The 20,143-nt window shown below is 37.6% G+C and overlaps 1 protein-coding gene and 1 long non-coding RNA gene across 3 annotated transcripts in view; both read right to left on the bottom strand.

Annotated features, from left to right (window-relative positions):
• Positions 1–20,143, bottom strand: part of LOC117166586 (uncharacterized) — a 540,713-nt gene that overhangs the window by 180,883 nt on the left and 339,687 nt on the right. The window lies entirely within an intron of this gene.
• LOC143302645 (uncharacterized) overlaps positions 16,336–20,143 on the bottom strand; it is a 128,250-nt gene continuing 124,442 nt past the window's right edge. The window contains exon 3 of the long non-coding RNA XR_013058285.1: positions 16,336–16,399. This is a non-coding gene — a long non-coding RNA (uncharacterized LOC143302645). The remainder of the gene's footprint in view (positions 16,400–20,143) is intronic.

The following is a 20,143-nucleotide window of genomic DNA, read 5'->3' as shown; positions in this document are numbered from 1 at the left end:
ATATTTTAATTCCAAATTCCTCTATTCGTGTTCACCGTTTTAATATGTACTTCTTCTCTCTCGTGTATATTCTTCGCCCCGCTTGTTTCCTTTTTTTTACACGTTTTCTTTTTTTTTTTCTTTTCCTTTTTCACTTTCGTAAAATGTATTTTCGTTCGTACAGTCTCTGTCCGACTCGGAACGTTTTTCTCTCGTACAAATGAAAAAGCAACGTTTCGCGTGTGACAAACAAGAAGAGGGCGAAATTGGAAAAGCAATCTTAGTAACGGCGTTCTAAAGCCACTTATGTATTTCTTTTTCCCGGGGCCCTTCAATTACATTACGCGAATTGCATCCGCCGCCTATTAGTAGATTGCCTGCAAATTGACCGACCCTCCGTTGTTTCTCACGGGATCCTTAAAAATCGTTGAATCTTTATTACATGGAAACTTTGAAATCGTTACTGCGCGCTTTTATTATGTGTAAAGCTGGTGCCGGATTAAACCGATTCCATCGAATTACTATTACAAAATTAAATTCAATCGTCGAACTTGAAGGGGAGAAGCGTCGAAAGGGTTGCTCTAATTATTAAATAATTTCATTACGTTTTATTTATTAAATAATTTTATTATTAATGAAATTAGAATCCATAAACGATACACAAGGTGCTATTGAATTTAGTATAATTATATTGTAATATCGATGATTAAATCGATTGGATGACGGATTAAATATTTTTCAAGTATCGTTCGAGCACCAAGGTTCCACTATCCTAATAAAAGTAATTAAGTCCTTAACCCACAGTATCGTGCGATATCATTGATTTATTATTTACTTCAAGATGATAAATCTTTCCTGTTCAATGATCATTTGATAGCAATTATTTATCAAACACGTTGCAAAATAAAATTAGTCCTACCTCACACGTGCACTTATACATCAAAAGACACGTGCGATTTGCACAACTTCGAACGTTTAGCCAAACCGTGAAATGGCACGACTTGTTGCTTATGGCACGCGCTATTGCAACTTAAATCGTATGGCAAAGGTTTGAGAGAACCTTAGACACGTGTACTTCTTACGATATGAGGTGGATAGATCGGTAATAGATACTGCTGATGTATACGATTTTTGTCCTCATCCGAGTTGCCTTCTTCTCAGTTAGGAATTGTGTAAAAAACCGTACTGTGAGTGCCGGGATTCGAACCTGGTCTTGAACGTTCGTAACCAACCAACTGCGCTAACCACAGCTCTACCGTCATCCGGTCGAGGATAGGGTCTTTGTGTAGCAAGCCACGGGACAGAAACTGTTGGAAAGTTTTGCTGTCGAGTGCCGCTACGGATATATAGTCAGTGAGAAAAATAAATGGAAAAATAGTGGAAATATGTATCAACTACGAGTTTCTTTGTAATGCTGTCTTACCTACCTCCACCACCTGTTCACCTATTTTTATCCTCATACGTATGTCCCGTATATCTAACCACAAACCTGATCCATGACAGGTGACAGATTCACGAAATCGCTGGGACGCTGCCTTTCGTCGCGTCGGCTTAGTTATGCCGGTGGCCAATTGCGAATCCGTCTTCAGGTATCCTGCAACATGCACGCTGTCGATACACGGGCAAGGGGTGTGCATAATTTCAAGCACGGCGAGTGGAGCCCCGCGGCCCCCCTACAGCTCGAATCCGATTCTGTGGTCAGCTTATTCAAGCTTTGGTCGCGCAATTGGAGACGGATTGGACGTGCCGGCTGCTGACAAGGAACTCTGATAATAGAGGCAAGCTTCAGAGGAACTGGAATGTACAGTACACTGTCTGTTCAGAGGGAAATTCGGTATTGACGTAATTAGACTACATGCTAGCAGACGTTCCACATGCCGTGACACCATCCGTTCCCAAACCCCCACCCAACACACGTAGACCGTGCAGCGCCGCTCCGCTCCGCGCCGCGCCGCCTGGGATTTAATACCGGCTAACTCATATCTCGGGGGCAGCTGGCTTGTCCGTAATTTCATCCTTTGAAAATTAAATTAATCATCGATCCGTGTCCCCTCCATTATTTGCCGCTAGCCCCGGCTTCTCGCGTTTCGCTATTATCCGGTCACGTATTTAACAGGCATCGCCTAAACAATTTGCATTCGGCCACGACCGTTTGTCGAATTGTAAAATTGTTGGAAATCGTCAACTGGTTGAGTCGTTTGGGCGATCGTACGATTCTGAAGCTGCGGGATAAGTCACGTTCCTCACAGTGTGTATCAATCGTACACTTGAAAATGATATTCGAAGCGTGCGTGCATTATCGTCGTTCAGCAACTTGCAGGAATTTTCAGCGAATCTTCCTTCATTCGAATAACCGCGGTCTACTTGAACTTTCGCAGTTAGTCGCCGAAATAAGTCATATTACGCGTAGGAATGATATTAAAATAGTTTCATATTTATTTGATATGTGATTTACAAGATATTCGTAGATACACATTGCACGTGTCTCAACACTCTTTTTGTCTCACCATCTTCTCACCACTATACGTACGGAACAGTTGCATTCTTCTGTTTTACGAGACACACGTACTCCTACACACACCCATACTCATATATGTGTAACGTTACTACGCGACTAATCCGGTGTGGCACACAAAATTACATACATCTGAATAGTTCTTTCTGGATGGTGCAGAGGAACCTCAGTGGGGTTCCTTAGCGGGTGGAGCTAATTTGTTTTCAAAAATTATGCGATATTGTCGGGTGATTCTTCGGAGAATCCTCTCAAAGGAGCAATTCGATAAGAACCGAAGGATGAGGAATAATTTGTCCCGTGCAACTCCCTCTGTATGAAACAGACATTTTTCCTAAAATATAGCGATTTATGTTCACGCGATACTATAACGCACGTTAAAATAGAAAAATCTAAAAGTCTTCAGCAAAAAATTATAGGGACTCTGCAGAGAATATCTCGTGGTCCCCCAGATGGTCGCAATCCACAAGTTGAACACCCGAGTGCCAGACCAATTGTTAAGCTGGCAACTTGAGGCTGGTCAGTCTGGTTTTATTTCAAACAGAGAGGGGCGAGTAATTCTTGAAACGTCCAGACAGACGGTCCTAGTAAGGCTAAGGACTTCGTTTGAGCCTCGCGGTTTGATGAGTTTGGAAGAGTCTGGGTGAGGCTTCGATGAGTTGGAAAGTAAATTGATTGTCGCGTCGATGGAGCCAGCGGTGCGGAGAGACGCGGAATTGATCAATGTTAAGTGGGTTTTACGAACTAATAATTGTCTCTTTTTTTCTTTTGATAATTGGCTGTGGCGAGTATAGCGTTACGATACGTTTTATGAAGACTTTGTTGGAAAGATCGAACAGTTCCGTTCAGTTGTTCGAGGAAGTGTAAGTAGTTTCAAATTTTCGAGATACTGTAAATCGGACGATACGATCGTCAAAGTGCACTTAACGTACAGTTCGTGTGAACCAAGGAAGAATAGTTTAAACTCAGCCTTGAGTTCTGATTCCTGTTTCGAGGCTGTATCTTCGCATCTCACGAGGACCCATTGAGCCTCTGCGGTCCGAGTAGCATACGACATCTTGTTTCTACCGATTCATATTCAATAAATTAGCTTCAGAAATCGTTCACAATTTTTCACCATCTTTTATGATACTTTTAAACATAATTTTATTCCTTTTCCGTTTGACATTTTAATCGAACGTATTGATCAAACATCGACTAATCGTCGTTCTTCTGCTTTTCGTAAGAGATTCGACAAATAGCATATTTAAATAAAAAACTACTCCTTCTATCGTTCTTTATAATTTTAAAGACGTGTTCGAGAATCGTTTCTATCAGACGAACAGAGTGTCGTTGCGGTTCTCTTCGAAGGAAACGACGACGAATCGCGAACATGGAGGTGGAAAGAAAAATCATAAAAATTGTAGCAGACGGCGACCAAATACAGCGACGTTATCCTACTAAAAGCCGCTGCCAATAACAGTTCTCGTTACGCGGACTTTCTGAACTTTCAGACTGGACCTGTCAGGCCGTATATCAAGCCACGAATCGCGATCAATTATGTTCACGCGAGGATGCTCGCTCTTCTCAACTAATCCGGCACACAGACTGTCGCGTCGTCCTTGTCGCGCCAATTAGTCTACATTTATGGCGGTAGAAAGCAACAGGAGGTCTTGATTACAGGATAATCGGTTGCTACGTTCTCTATTAGGTTTCATGCGTTGCTGTACTAAACTCGTCGACTAAAACGGATAGCAGATTCACCTTCACTGAAGATTCTCTGTATATGTATACGTCTAACAAGAGAATAGTTTCACGAGCTACGAACAATGGTATTAAAATAGTTGAGAGAAGTTGGCAAGATTCATGACTGACTCGTTTCAGCGAAATTGATGATTTTATTACTGGAATGGAGGATTTACCGTCGTACCAATAATTTTCAAGTGGATGTTAGTGTTCGATTTAGGCGAATTTTACACGAAACGGGACCTTTATCAGATATGAAACGAACTAAAATAGGGAAATATTCGAGCGAAAAAGAATTTTTCATTCGTCCGAGGAAACGATTAGTATCGTGTTTAAATTGGCAATAAATTGAAAGAATCGAAGGAAGAAAAGGACAGCGTCACGTTACCCATGAATGGCAGTTATAATGCATTTTATTAATATTGTTCGTTAATTACGAATTTATAGCGCGTTTAGTAAAGAGGCTTGAGCCCTTTTTAATTCCTTTCTGTTTTATTTAGTCAAATTGCTGGAAAATTAAACTGATTACTCGCAAGAAGATAGAACTAAAATGAATAGAAAAATTCATGGAGAATCTACTTTGATGCAATTGAGAGTTGAACGACAATTCCAAAGCAGTTAAGGCAAATGACGGTAGACGTTACGATTCTGTGGTATATAAGAATGAGACATTTTCGCCAAGTTGCGAATAACAGAAGCGGGACGAAAATAGCGAGTTCCTTGTCCGGACGAGATCGATCGTGATTATATAATTTCGGATTGAAAATAATAGCAGATTCAGGCAGCGTACCTGATTGCGGATACTTAGCTCGTGCTTCAAATTGCACGGTATCTCGTTACTCTAAAACCAAGAACGCCGTTCCAATTTAGGAAACCGTTCGAATTAAGGTCGTTTGCCTGCCATTTACGTAACCAAGTCGTACTTCTTGTCACGTGAACCTCTGTCACGCGGACGCACGGATCGAGTTTTAGAAACGCACGTGAATGGAAAACAGTAACGTGGAGAAGTGACGTTACGTAAGTTTCGAACAAGAATATATGACTGCCGCGTTAATTGATTAACATCAAATTAAATAATTATGTAACGTATTCAATCATAATACATTCGGTCATAATTTCCATCATCTATATTCGATGATATTTATGGAATATCGATTTGTAATCTTTTTATAATTAAGAGAAGCTGGAAATTTGTTACTTTGTTCACCTATGAAGTTACGGTACATTGTTTAGAGTCAACGTGTCGAACAAAACTTACAACATTGGCATTAAATTAATTAAAAGTAGTATTTAATGTATTCTTTAACACGTAGATAATAAGAAATCGTGAAAATTTTTCTTTCCTACAATAATTATACTACGTATATTTTAATTGTGTGAGAATTTATGAAACGATACCTTTTAGTATTATATATTATAATAATATCGCATACAAAAATATATTTTCGTTGGATCTTACTAAATCGATTTGCTAAATCGATTATCGGGACGATCGTTAAAATCTAATTTCCTCTGGTCATTTTGAGATACGGCGACATACAAAGAAAAATAGGCCGACACGCTGTGGAAAGAAACACAAAGAGAAAATTACCGAGACAGCGAGAGAAATATCGCACGGCACTCCCGGTTCATCTTTGAAATCGTTCCGAAACTTGACGATTTCTTTCCAGCGATTAATCCAGAATTCATTATCCGAGAACCGCCGTCACGCTGCAACGATTTCCATTATCGTTCATGGAAAAAGTCCGTTTTATACATTTTCTAAAATGATTTTCCATTATGCGGCCGTAAGTCCGCGGTATTATTTCGGTTTTCCTGGTGGCGCATTCCGCGTGCCGCTTCACTTTCTCGACATCTTTACGCCGAGACCGGCAGAAAACCGACAAAACCAAATGCGCCACGTAATGCAGCGTCCAACGACTTTGAAACCTCTTTCGTTTCCTCTTTTCTCTCCATCTTTCTCTTCTCTCTTCCTAACGCCTCGTCGTTTACCGTTGGCTTAAAGAAAAATTCATTCTCCCACGATCCTCCGCAATTACCTAGAAAATTGCGCGATTTTTAAAACGGGCTGTCGCGCGTATTTATTTTCCTGTTCTCTTTCTTCCTTTTTTTCCTCCTTTCACCGACGCATCCGCGTATTTTACTACTTCCGATCGAGACCTTGGCTACGATACTAGCGGAGAAAATTGGCAAACTGTGTCTATCCAAAGCGATTGTCTAATTTTCTATGCGTACTGAGAATTTGTTACTTTATTACTATTATTGCTGAGTATCACTGCGTATTACTGAGAATTGAAAAATATCACATGATAAATCTACTCATTCGTGTAATGAATACCACAACAGGACGAATTTACGTTACGATCCAATATTTAATAACGCGAAATATATCTAATTAGAAAGATTTAGTTACATCTATCGAGTTGACAACTCTAAGTGATTGCGGATTTTGTCGTTAGATGATATTGACAAAATCCTGCAATCACTTAGTTGCCAATCCAATAGGACGATTCTATTTTGCGGCATACTTGCGGTACAATTATCGTGTCCTTTTATATCTCTTGTTTTATACGTTTTCTTTTCTTCGCTACTGTAATTCCAAAGGTAATGAATTTGGTAAAGTTTAGCGAGAGCGCCAAGAGTTCCAATTAAATTTATATACACGAATTATTGCAGAAGTATTGGATACGATTCGGAATACGCAGAACATACGATTTTCAAGAGGTGGATAGAAAGATATCGATAGACAGTAATGAACAGCGATATTCCAGCGAACTCCTTCACGACAAGGATCCTAACCTAATAAGCAATAAGTAAAACCCTGGCGGATGTCGGGGATTAATTGAAGGATCAGCTTTTAAATTCGTCGTGATCGAATTTTAGGAGTCGTTAAAACCGATAATTGCCAAGGCACTTCAAGTGCACGAAGAATCGCATATTTCCCCGATGTGTCCTTAAAATCCTTTCAAATATCAGGTGTTTGCGTTCAATCTCCATTTGACGTATTTATAAAAATATTGATCAAACGTTAAATGCCATTAAAATCTATCACGTGTAATAATGTCAATATTCCATGTTATATTTCCCTGAAAAATATCATTTCGAAATAAACGTGGAAGTAATTGATCAATGAAGATTTGTGAGTTTCCAGCTTCGGATGTAGAAATTGTTCATTTTCAATTTCAAATATTCTGTTCCTTTCGCACGATTACAATTTCAGCTAAAAAATAAAAAAAAAAAATAAAGAAGACAATTTTGCAAAACACGTTGGAGCTGAAAATTGCTGGACTCACAGGTCGTAACGTTAGCGAAAATATCGCGTTCGCTTAATGAATCGTTCTGATCAAGCGATACTGTAAACTGCTAGCAGGATGTTTTACAAGAGATTTAATTTCTATCCAGGACAAAGGATGCGCCCGAGAGATTTCCTTAATGGCGTGACACGATAAATTTCGTGAATGCAGCATCTCGAGCAGCTGGTTTAAGTACAGCATCGGTCGGTTGCGCGATTGAAACGCGGACGAATTTCTCGGCTACGCCGAATAAAAGCAATCTTAACAATTTCTCACGAGATAATGAGCGAGTCAGATCAATTTTCTCTTCGGCGTTTCTTCCCGCACGATCGATCGAACTTCCTTGAAACGTTTCGTCTTTTCCTACCTCGCTTTAACTTCAATTGTTTCGAACCAGTTGTTTTCCAACCAAGTTAAACGATCTGAGGAAGGTGTCTTGGACACGTCTGATTGATATTAATAGATAATTGGAAATAGCTTCCCTTTCGATTTTATCGTTGGATATTGTCGATAGAAGTAATTATCGCTCGATATTCACGACGTTAAAATTTTGTTATTTCTGCTTGAGATTTGATTTGTTGCATAATTAACCGTATGTTTGGTAAATCGAGGAGCATAGTAAAATGATAATATTATATTTTTATTCGCTACAAACATTATATTTTAAATCAATAAAATATATTGGAATCTACGATTATTTATAACATCTTCGTATGTACACACATACAACATGATAATTAATAAAGTGCAAGCCTAATTTCATTGTTATCCTTGATACGCCAGACATTGGTAACTTGTCATATGAATAAATAGCGTTCCTGTCGTTGGTAGAATTTTCATTATACTCAGTTACATAACGAATTAGAAAAAATACACTTAAGGTTTCCAACAACAAACTATAGCTGTATCGCCTTCCTTATAAATTCTCCCATAGCGCATGATTGAAAAATCCTACTCGCGTTACGTAACCCCTGTGAGGTTTCCACGAAGCCCGTGTAACGTTCAATGAAAACTCATCGATTAGATATAGCGCGACTACGTGTACATATACATACATACGTAGGTGTACGTAACTTGCGGAAGCGCAATCCCAACAAGGATCTTGAACGTGGTGGAAAACCGCAGGCGGCGGCTGCTGCGCGACTCTGAAGCGACGTCGTGAAAACGATTCGCGCGGTTTAACGAGACTTCGAGGGTTGCAGTCGCTGCTAGGCAGCGTTAGACAGCGTTAAGTAAATTTATGGTGGTTGTGAGCAGCGGCTGAAAGACTATACGAGGCTTGATCGCTCCGAGTCAATTAAACGAAAAGGTAAATACGAAGGTAACGACACCGGCTGAACCGGCACAATGGGACTAACGACGATTTATTATGGAAATACGAAAGTCGGCCGAACCGTGGGCGCATGTTGAAGAAATCGATAGGAGTTTTTAATTAAAGTGGCAATAATGTTCCCGCTAAGCCGCTCTCGACAGCGAATGACTGCGATTGAATTTCATTTCCTCGGAAAAGAAACGTGGCTTGCTTCGAGAAGCGTTACGATTTCTCCGTGCAAAGATATTTAAATTGATCCGACTGAAATATTACGTCTTTTTGCGACGCTTCCCGCGCGAATGTACGTCAAACAAGCGTTTAGAACGGTATTTTGCAGTTTTCTCTAAATTTCCTTTTATTACATTTATTTCTCTGTTTTCCGAATAAATCGCGAGCTGTTAACGAATATAACAGACACGTGTAAGAAATATATGTCATATTTATAAGTATCAAGGCATCTGTCAGTCTCGTCAGAATACTAACGCCATTTGATCTATTGGATTGGCAATTAAAATTACCACCTAATGACAAAATCCGCAAACACTTAGTTTGTCAATAAATTATCAGAGAAATGATTAATCGGCTATAATTTTATATTTCTGTAAAAGAACACACATTAAAAGTTTCTAGAAGCTACTTTCAAAAATTATAGAATTAAAAATTAAATAATGCTAATTATATATATATAGAGGTTGGTAACTGGTGGTACAAGCGGAAAGGGAGTGATTCTACGCGAAAAAAGAAGTCGAAAATATAGAATAAAAATTGTTCGTTCGAGGCTTTGTTTTCGAGAAAATCTACTTTGAATTTTCGTTCGGTACGCGTGCACTTTATCGCGTCTCGTTATAACGTACAGCACGCGTACCGAACGAAAATTCAAAGTCGATTTTCTCGAAAACAAAGCCTCGAACGAAAAATTTGTATTCTATATTTTCGACCTCTTTTTTCGCGTAGAATCACCCCCTTTAAGCTTGTACCACCAGTTACCAACCACCCTGTATATGTATATATGTAAATAGATTTATTCTTTTATCGATCGATAAGGTTTCCGATGAATTAAGTAGAACGTCAATGAAACGCTCCTATCGCCAAAGTACGTAGGAAAACTTCGCCTTCGTCATTTCACTTGCGAACAATGTCCCATTCGGTAGTCATGTTTCACCGTTTTCCGATGTCTGGTAGTAATAGCGAGTGGCAAGTGTTTCTTCGCAGACAGTACTTACGAGCGCCGATGCACACGATCTTACAGAACGAGCTTCGTGTACGAGCGAACTTTAGTCTACCACGAAGACGTAGAATCGCACGGAACGAGCCATAATGGCGCTGTAATTGGATTTAGCGATATAAAGTCGGGTTTAGTCGGCTCGAAGTCACTTGCTGCTCGACAACCGTCACGTCGTTCATTGCTACGATATGTTCATTAAAAGTTGGTTACGTACTTTGACACGGCCTGGTTTAACGAACGTGTCGATATGATCGAACGACGTCGCAGACGAATAAAAATCCACACCTTTTACATTCGACGCGGATCGATCGAACGTTTGATGAACTGCTCGCTCCTCTCGCGACTGATCGCTCCCCACTGTTTAACAAGCTGCGACTTTTCGTTTACTTTGCGAATCCCATACGTTCGTTCCTCTCTCGTATCTTCTTTACTTTTTGATTTTTCGTTTGAGTAAGGAACATCCTACGTTGATGGCAAATTTTTAGAGAAATCGAAAGGGACAGCTTTTCTTCGCGTTTGAATTTCCTATGATTTAATTTCGCGATTACCAAAGGGAACAGAGTATGACGAATTAACCGGAGAACTGTGATTTTTTTACTGCCAATACGTTACGCATAAACGAAGAAGTATCTAGTATTCTACTGTCGTAACTAGCATTCTATCGTGTTTTAACAAGATATCTCGGGTTGTACGTATTAAGAGCAATTACGAATCGATCAGTTAAAAAGTTTTCGCTGACTCGTCGCGCGAATTCATTTTTCGTTTAATTCGTCTGTTTGATTATACAGAGAGAGTTAGAAAAGTTTTGGGACGTTAGTTTCAGCGGGTAAACAAAATCCTATCCCGTTTTCGCAAACTCCATTACGACCGGTCCTATGGATACGCTATAAATCGTGATGGAAGCGTGTTTACGCGCGAGAACCTGTAACGTTTGGAAATTCCCATTTCGCGTTATTTTATCGTTTCCAAATTGAATGAAAACGAAATTCGACGGTGTTGCAAAACGTGGAACTGGATTCGTTCGTAGGTACAGTAGCTCGCGAAAGTATTTGAACGCTTATCATAGAAAATTTCTATGCATACATTGTGTGTGTTAGTGTGTGTGTGTGTGTGTGTGTGTCTACATCAAACATTTTCAAACTTCATCAGAATTATAATGAGACACGACTATCGTGGTTATTTCAAACCAAACTGAAAATCTACATAAAAAGTCGGAAGATATTCTTCAAAAACGTGTATTTAGTAACAAATTAATATTGCTCGTGAACAAGCTTATGTAATAATTAAACGATACAATAGGTATTTGTTTTAAACTGTACCAACAAATATATACACGGTGGTTTAAAAGCTCTGAAGCGCGTTGTTTTCTAATAACATGTTTATATTCGGTAGCGTGAATATTTTACGAAATATGTAGGATGATAAAGATTGTACAGTAACGAACAAATAGAATATATCATTGGTTAGATACGCGGTGATAGTCAAATTTTATCACAGCGCTAATGGAATTTCAAAATAACACGCGCAACCAGATTCCGGATATTTATGCACTTAGGGGCATTTATGCAAATATACATAAAACATTATACGATGCTCGTTATACAATTTGGAGATGTAAAAATGCACAGAACGTACGCAACGTGGAAAAATATCGCGAATATTCAAGACACATTACCGGTTACGATATTTAGTAGGTAAAAAGATTTTTTACCAGTTTTTCCATCTTTTCTAATCAGATCCGCACAGGTGTTCGAATAGTGTCGCAAGCAACTGTATTTCACTTGGTGTGTCTGGCATTTCGTACGGTAAACGTTAACAAGAACGTGCAAACGTAAGTTCTCTGTATCCTGCACTTCTCTTTCACCGAGATACAGCGGTTTTCGACCTGGTCCACGCGCCCTTTAATTTGTTTTCGCGTAATTGCTCGTTGCTGTTGATTCAGCATCGGATACCCGATATTCCTCCTCCTCCTCGTTTGGTTGTCCACTGTCCATTCTTAACTCGTAACTGGAATACGTATTTTTTGTTCAGTGTGTAACTTGAACCGTGATTCGATATCGATTCGGTTGTGCCCTCTTTTAAAGATTGGAAAGAACTTTGATTACGTGTTAATTTGGGTCGAAAAAAAATGCTTTCGCCGATAGGAACCACGACGAATTTAAAGGGAAAAGTTTGGAGCGAAGTTTTCAAGATAGAAATTTACGAAATAGAGCGCGGAAATGTTGACGTTTAGAACCTTCCTCTTTCTTTGTTCGTGATACGATCGTTACGAAACAGAAAAGATTGCGGATTTTAGTAGACAGATTGAAAAAACTTGCGTAATTTATAGATTATGTAAATGTTTCCTCGCAAATATTATATTGTTACCAACCAATACCAGTTGTTATACCAGTTGTTATATTGTTCTCAGTTACTGCAAACCTTTGATATAGATATCATTTGCAACGCTATATCATTTGCCCTTTTATCTCTGATTCGAATAAATACCAACAAGTTATCAGTATGTTTCCAACTCGCAAGACGCGTACGTTTGTGTAATATAAGTACATTGGTGAAATAAATCTCCTTCGAGTGATTTCAGATGCTCGTCAGAAAGCTGTAAATTTCAATGAGTTTAAAATTTGAAAATATATACCAGGAGATAAATTTTGGCTTTCAATAATTTTAAGTTTTGAAGCAATTCTCAAATTTTAAGCTATTTTATATTCTTTTTATTGACTGGGGGTGGAGGGACTTATAAGTTATACATACTAAATAAAATGGAAAATGCTCGAGCATTTAATTGCCAATAACGTTGTCCAGGCAAAAGTGCATTAATCATTGGCGGGAAATAGAAATATATATATATGTATTTTGCAATTTTCGCCTAGAACGAGAACGGTTGCACGTCGACGAATAACGTTTTCACTTTTTTCCGAAGGGATTCGATTACCCAAGTTACGTCCGATCGCGTTGATCGACATTTTTGACGTGACGTCAGTGAGATGATTAACCCGTCGTTAATTAAAAACGGAACGTTGGCCTTTTGTAATTAAGCGTACTCGAATTTGCACTTCACCGAGATATTTGTGCCCCATAATGAGTACACCTCATGACGATTAATTGATACTATTAATTCAATTTTCATCGTAAACGGGTTAAAGTGGAAATGCTCGTACCGTTACAGATCGATCAACGACAAGCTATACCTATTTTTTACGTCGCTTTTATCGTTTATTCTTTATTTATGACGGTAATAAAAATACGCGGAATCGATGATTTTACTTTGCTCTTAAATTATTTACCATATTTTATTACCGCTTCATTATTATATTCGTTAATTTGTAGATATTTAAAGAAGGAGGTATTTCGTAGATGTATTATCGTACGATATCGTTATAATACTAACGAGCAGATGAACTATATCGTATTATCATAATTTCAATTATTGCCACAACAGTTTAATGAGTTAATCATTTTATAACGAACGAATAATAAAATGTTTGTTCGAAACTTCATTTCGTACATGTTTCTGATTACAATCTGGCCGATGACGAAATATCGTAATTGCTAGTTATTACACGTTAATTAGTTTACGATAAATTTATCATTATTATGGAATAAACGAATGTGTAACCCAAATGTACAGAGAATTTTTCGGACCGATGATAATTAGACATACCGTGGATATTTATAGTAATCGTTATACACGCGGTGAATATTACACGAAACCTGTTTTCCAACGAATAACAAAAGCTATCTTTCGCTGTAAATTTCCTAAGCAAAACCATATTCAAATTGTATCCTAGAACATCGTTGTAATACATATTATTTAGCGAAAGTAAATGGATGATCGCGCATGTGATTTCTGTTAAAAGGAATAGAAGCTCACGTGCAGGCAAGTGAATTCGACCATCAAAAGTTCAGTTAATCGGACATTAAATAGAATCTCGTTTCGATAAGTAGAATTGAAATAAATGCTATAGCTCTGCCGTACTTTGCTCACACGATATTTTATAAATTTCTGTACTTATGCACGTGCTTGTAAATATATATGTTTTAACATTTAACCAACAGTGCACAGTACAGCGAGCTGTAGGTTTCCACCGTGTTCGAACAAGCCAACCTATACGCTGCCCATGGCGTATTTTTCCAAATATCGAGGACTAATATTCACGACTTAAAAAATCAAAGAAGTCTAAAAATTATTTCAGCGGTAAATTATATTTAGCGGTAATGATTTTATACAACGATTTCGCATATTGTTTATATAAAACATCGAATTAAAAGTATACGTTAAAAGTATAAAAAAATATAGGTAAAATTAAAAACATTAAAGATAACCAAAAATAAATAACAGTACTTGAACGTGAAATGAAAAATTCATGATGCATTTTAATATCTTTTTACGGTGTGGTATCGTTCGATTATAACTTTATTTAGTCGTAACTGATTAATTACCGAGTCGTAACTGAATTAATTTTAACACCGCTAAATTGGTGTATTTTATTATATACTGTACTTTATAAAAGCAGAGAAAGTGGCGCAATTAATTGGGAATAATTCCAGGTAAACAATAACTGATAACAACAACAACAAAAGAAGAAAAGAAAGAAAACGCGTTGCTAAAATCAAGAAGGGAGATCTCCCCGTTTGGTCATACAACGATATTCTTCATAGAGGAGAGATCTATGCCTATTCGGTGGGCTAAGTGTTAATATTCACACTTTTCGCGAATAAACAAGTATCTACTATTTGTCTATCGTCTCTTTCTCGTCCCAAGTAAAATATTAATTTCTCCTTGAAGACGCTTAATTATCCCTGGCGCCAACGAGATTCTAGGCCAAAGGAACGTTTCACGGCATGCGATTTCACATGGAACGGCTTATGAAGCGTTTTCCCACCGAACAAACGACGCCAAGTTTCCCAGTTCCGAGTTGTTGAAATTCAACGCTCCGATAATCGGCAGAGAACTCGATCGAGCAGACAGCAAGAAGCACGGAGACGTTACAGATGCCGATTTCGGCTTTGCTTAAGAACCGAATCCCAGAGATGATTTAGTTACGCGAAACGCCGACGGCCATTACGAACGTCTCCATTATCGCGACTGTTTCGCGCTGAATAGACCCAATGATGTTCCCTTCGATCACCAGGATTCTGCTGATGGAGGAGAAACGTCAACGCCGATGCCTTTAATCGCGTTCATCGATCTCCTATTCTAGCCATGGCGTTCCAACTCGGGCTACGAGATTGATCGTTTCGCGGATTTTTACTCCTAGATCGATCCGAATCGATTCGGAACCGATTCGATCTGATTTGGCGCAGATTGCGTTCGCCAATATACTGTGTATAGCTACAGGTATACAGAGTGTTGTACGCAACTGGGACAAGCTATTAACTCTGAAACGACGTAGAAGAGAAAGGAAAGAGCTTTATTGATATAAAATTACAGGATTTGTAGAGGACAACGGTATTGCGTTAATAAGGCAAACAGTAGTTTAGTATTGGCTTGGCAATTAAGCGATTGCGGATTTTGTCAATACCATCTAATGACAAAATCCGCAATCACTTAGTTGCCAAGCCAATATGTTCGTTGTTTTTTCAATTTCGTAGAAAATGAAAGACACGTTGTTTAGTTCTGCAATGAAATAAACGCACGTTTGTGGCGTGCTTGGAGATTAAATTAAAAAACAAAAGACGATCGACGACGTATTAAATTTTGAAACTGTTTCTCTGTAAAAAAATGGGAAGTGTAATTTTTAGTGTTCTTTTAGCGAGTCCTCGTATACCGTTGGTTTGAAACGAAAACGTAATAAGCAATAAAAGGGAATCTTTTTAGAAAATCGGTTTAAAACGAAAAGTTTGAAGTAGGAACGTGAAGTTTGTTTTGTTTTACAGTTTTGCTTGCAATTTGTAATTAATTTAATCCGGATGATAGATATTTGATGGTACGTTTTATGTATCGATTTTACTAGTCGTAAAACGAATACAAAATGCAAACTACTTCGCGAACTTTCATGTCGAGGAAATGATTTTGTATGGATGTGTAATAAAAGTATGAGGCTGTTAGAATCCATACAGTGCAATGTTACTTGTTTCTTTTGACGACTTTACGACTCTGCATCCTATTTATTACATCGATTTCGATAGTTTCAAAACTCGTCGAATAGTTCGTTCGAATGTGCTCCTGTTTGTGTCGAAATCTATGTATGTAGTATATATAGCGGAATTTTTCGAAGAAAAGGTTCATTAAAAATGTGTCGGCCTTTTCCATGAAAATTCACACGAACCGATAATTTTACCTGGTTTTCATACTAATTTTCGAAACTTGATGTCAGCTCCGTGTTACGTGAATCGAAGATTCAAACAGTTACCTGAAACACAAGATAAATTCCACGTTATTCGTGCTTACCTGTCTTTACAAAATTAGATGAAATTATCGCTAAACATCTGGTTTTACGTCACGATGAATTTTCCACTGTTAAATTATACTCCAATATTGATTTTCCCCATATAAAGGATAATTGTCTCTCGAGAAATTCAAACGAAATATTACTACCGTGGACATTTTTTAAACAAACGAATTTTATCGTAAATAAATCGTTCTAGCGATCGATACATCGCTGACGTTTCCTTTCTCGGATGATTTTTCCCCCAACGATTCAACGTATTAGGTTGTCGGAAAAGTTTCTTTCGTTTCATAAGTGAAACAATAGATGCACAACATTTTTTATTTCATATTATTTTATGGATCTATGTATGATCTATTATGTAATAATAGAATAAAATGTATCAAACGTAATTCAATAAAATAACATCAAAGAAAAAATGTTGTGCATCTACTACTTCCTTATAAAACGAAAGAAACTTTTCAGGCAACCTAATACATTAGAGGAACACTAGAGAAATTGTCGCGATTGATGGTGAAATTGTAGAAAGTACCTAACTACCTTGCCATTTCGATGGGACACGTGGCATTTAAGCTCGTCCACCTTTCGTTTATAAGCAGAAGATAAATTGCCAACGATCTGGCAACCGATACTCACGCATACGCACGATTTATTATAATTTGCTGGTACCGGCAGTTTTTAGCGAATATCTCGTAAATGGGACGAATCCGCACGTAATACGTATAGGAAAAAATTGTTCAAAATGTCGAATTTTACAATAAATCTGAAAAAAAATCATCCACATCGGTGGATGTCTTGCTTTTCCACAGATTCGGCAATAAAATTTCATTGAACTTTCGCCCATTTCTTTATCGACTTACACTTCCAAATACACGCGGTGGGAAAAATAGTGAAAATTTGAAGTGATCTCGATGAAGATCAGTCGGGAATGTGTTCTTGAAAGCGTGTCTGATTTCGAGTCGAATAGCTCATTGGTCGGTTATCGACATATTGGACTTCGAAGCTCGCTGTTTAAAATGTACACAGCGTGGCGATTGATGACCGAAATTCTGCAGGTCACTGAAAATATTGTGACCCATCTTTTTTCCTGGAAATGCGTACGCTGCGAGTAATGGTAAAAAAAGCGGCTGACTCAGCGTCTGTCGCTGACCAGCGTAGCGTCTGTAGAGTGGGATAGGTCAGTGAATGCGCACGATAGAAAGGCCCGCGAGAGAGACATTTCCATATGGAAACATTAAAAATTGCGGGTTCTCTTTAAACGACGATTTCTCTGGAACGGAAAGTGCTATCGATATGAGTGGAAAAGCGTTGTGAAGGCAGAGGTCTCCTGCTTCCAACGATGTCCATTTCAACGTATTTAAATAACGTAGTCCTGTGGTCAAAGGAAGTTGAACTTCTGGTTCGTGAAATGACATGTTCTTGTGTTAGTCCTGTTCCTAATGATATTAATGACAAGATATTGGACGAATATACGTACTCGTTCTGTTTCTACTTTTACTCGCAAACAGATAAAACGTAAATTATAAAAATGTAATGTTACAAAATATTACAACTTGATGTAAGAATAGTGTAAATATTTGTCGTAAAATAGAGGGGGATTATAGTAGAGGTTGATATTGTTTCCTTTTATTTTGTATCTACATTCATAAAAGGAACCAGAGTATTTAAATATTTATATTTAGCTTACATGTAAAATCATACTTTCTCATAGTAACTTATTTATCAACGACAGTAAAGAAGAAAATGAGGAGTAATACGAATAATCAAATGTACGATAATTGTGTATAAAAATAGGAGTTAACATTGTTTCTCTGTCGACTCTATATTTAATTTTGCAACTCTATAAACGGAGATATCCGTTGGACAATTAGATTTACAATCGCGAAGAAAGTCTGCGATATTCGGCGAGATGTTGACGCAGGCGACAATGACAACTGGAAAATATTTCGAGAATCTTAACGTCTGCGCCTGATTGACGCGTATAATAACTTCGTTAACAACGCAGACTACGTTGAAGAAGAAGCTTCGCGCAGTACGCGTAACGAGGATTCACAGTTGTTCCTCCGTTGCGCAGTATTGCAAAATTTGTCCCATTCTCTTTGCGACTTTAATTTAATTAATTAAATGTCGAAGGACCGGTCGTTTTTGAGAAAAAGAGATGGAATGGTTTGGATGGATATACCGTGAACAGCGTTTCGTGAACGTGTATATTAATAGTATGGCTGAAAATTGTTTTGATTCAATCCTTTTATGCGATGCATTACTTAGAATATTACATATCATCGAATTATTTACTACAATTGCGAAAAGATTTTATTTTCAAATGGAAGCGCGTATGGATTTTGCACGAGACACGAAAAAATGAAAACGATACTTTCTGAATATTTATTCGTACGCTGTAAATACGTCATATCACGCTTTCTTTATTTGCAAAATTTACATGGAACAATCGTAAATAAAGTGCGCCAGCTGCTGTAAATCAGTTTTTATTCCATAAAGTATTTGGTAAAATACGACGAAACATTTGAAGAAACATATTAAACATAGAAATTAATCCAACAATTATTTGACATCATAGCGATGTATATTTAATATTTTAGACTTCGTTTAGGTAATTGCATATAATATCGCATTTTAAAATTAACGCTATTCGATATCGTTGGATATTATCATCGTGTTTAAGCAGGACAATGTTGAATCACCTTCAATTACTTAACGAGGATTACTTAACGAACGATTACTCGAAGATTATCGTCTGTTTAAAAAATATCTTTGACATACTGTACGTAGAATTTTGATATCCGTAGATGAAAATTAGCCCGATGAACATTCTTCACATTTGCCGTTGAAGAAGATAGAAAAATTAAAAGCTATTCGATATTTTATGTATTTTATTGCTTTATACTTATCATTCTGTTCTATGTATTAGGTTGTCCGAAAAGTGTCTTTCTTTTACAGACACGTCTTTTACAACAAAGCATCTTTATACAAACATGAAACCTAATCTGTCGAATGTTGTGATCTTCATCTTGATAAAATAAAATGGATCATACGTAATTCGATAAAATAATATAAAATGGAAAATGTTGTGCATCCATTATTTCTTTATAAAACGAAAGAAACTTTTCGGACGACCTGATACAATACTAAACTCTCTTCTATTTGAAGGTGGAAAGATAGTTCTTTTTCAGAATTTTAGTGTGTTTAATAATTTTAATCGCATCAGTCGATCAACGTCTATTTAGAAACGATCGATTACACTGTTCACGACTTCGTATTAAAAATACAAAACACGTTACAGTGCATAATGTCCAGCCCGTTCTATTTTGGAGATATCGAAGCCGTAAAATATCGATGGGGCGAAACTTCGTTCACTTTATAGGCAATAAGTTGTGCTGCAAGTCGTCCCATCGTATCGTTGGCGAGCTTAACATGTTTAAAAATCAGTCAAACTTATGCTCTTCGGTTAAAATCTTCAGTTAATAGATTGATATTTTACTCAAAACCATAAACGACCTTTTATCTCTTTAATGAAATTTCTATTCCCATCGCGTTTCAAATAAAATCAAGTCGTTGGTATTCCCGTCAGTTTTTCCAAGATTTTCATGGAGAATGGAACGTGTTAGAGCTAAAATTAAAAACTTAATGTCTTTAACGTTCGAAAGTAGCCCTTTCTACTTACGGAATTTTTAACATATAAATAATTTG

This window comes from Bombus vancouverensis, chromosome 4, assembly GCF_051014615.1.
Source record: "Bombus vancouverensis nearcticus chromosome 4, iyBomVanc1_principal, whole genome shotgun sequence".
NCBI classification, from domain to species: Eukaryota; Metazoa; Arthropoda; class Insecta; order Hymenoptera; family Apidae; genus Bombus; species Bombus vancouverensis.
This window is presented reverse-complemented; position numbering and strand designations above follow the sequence as displayed.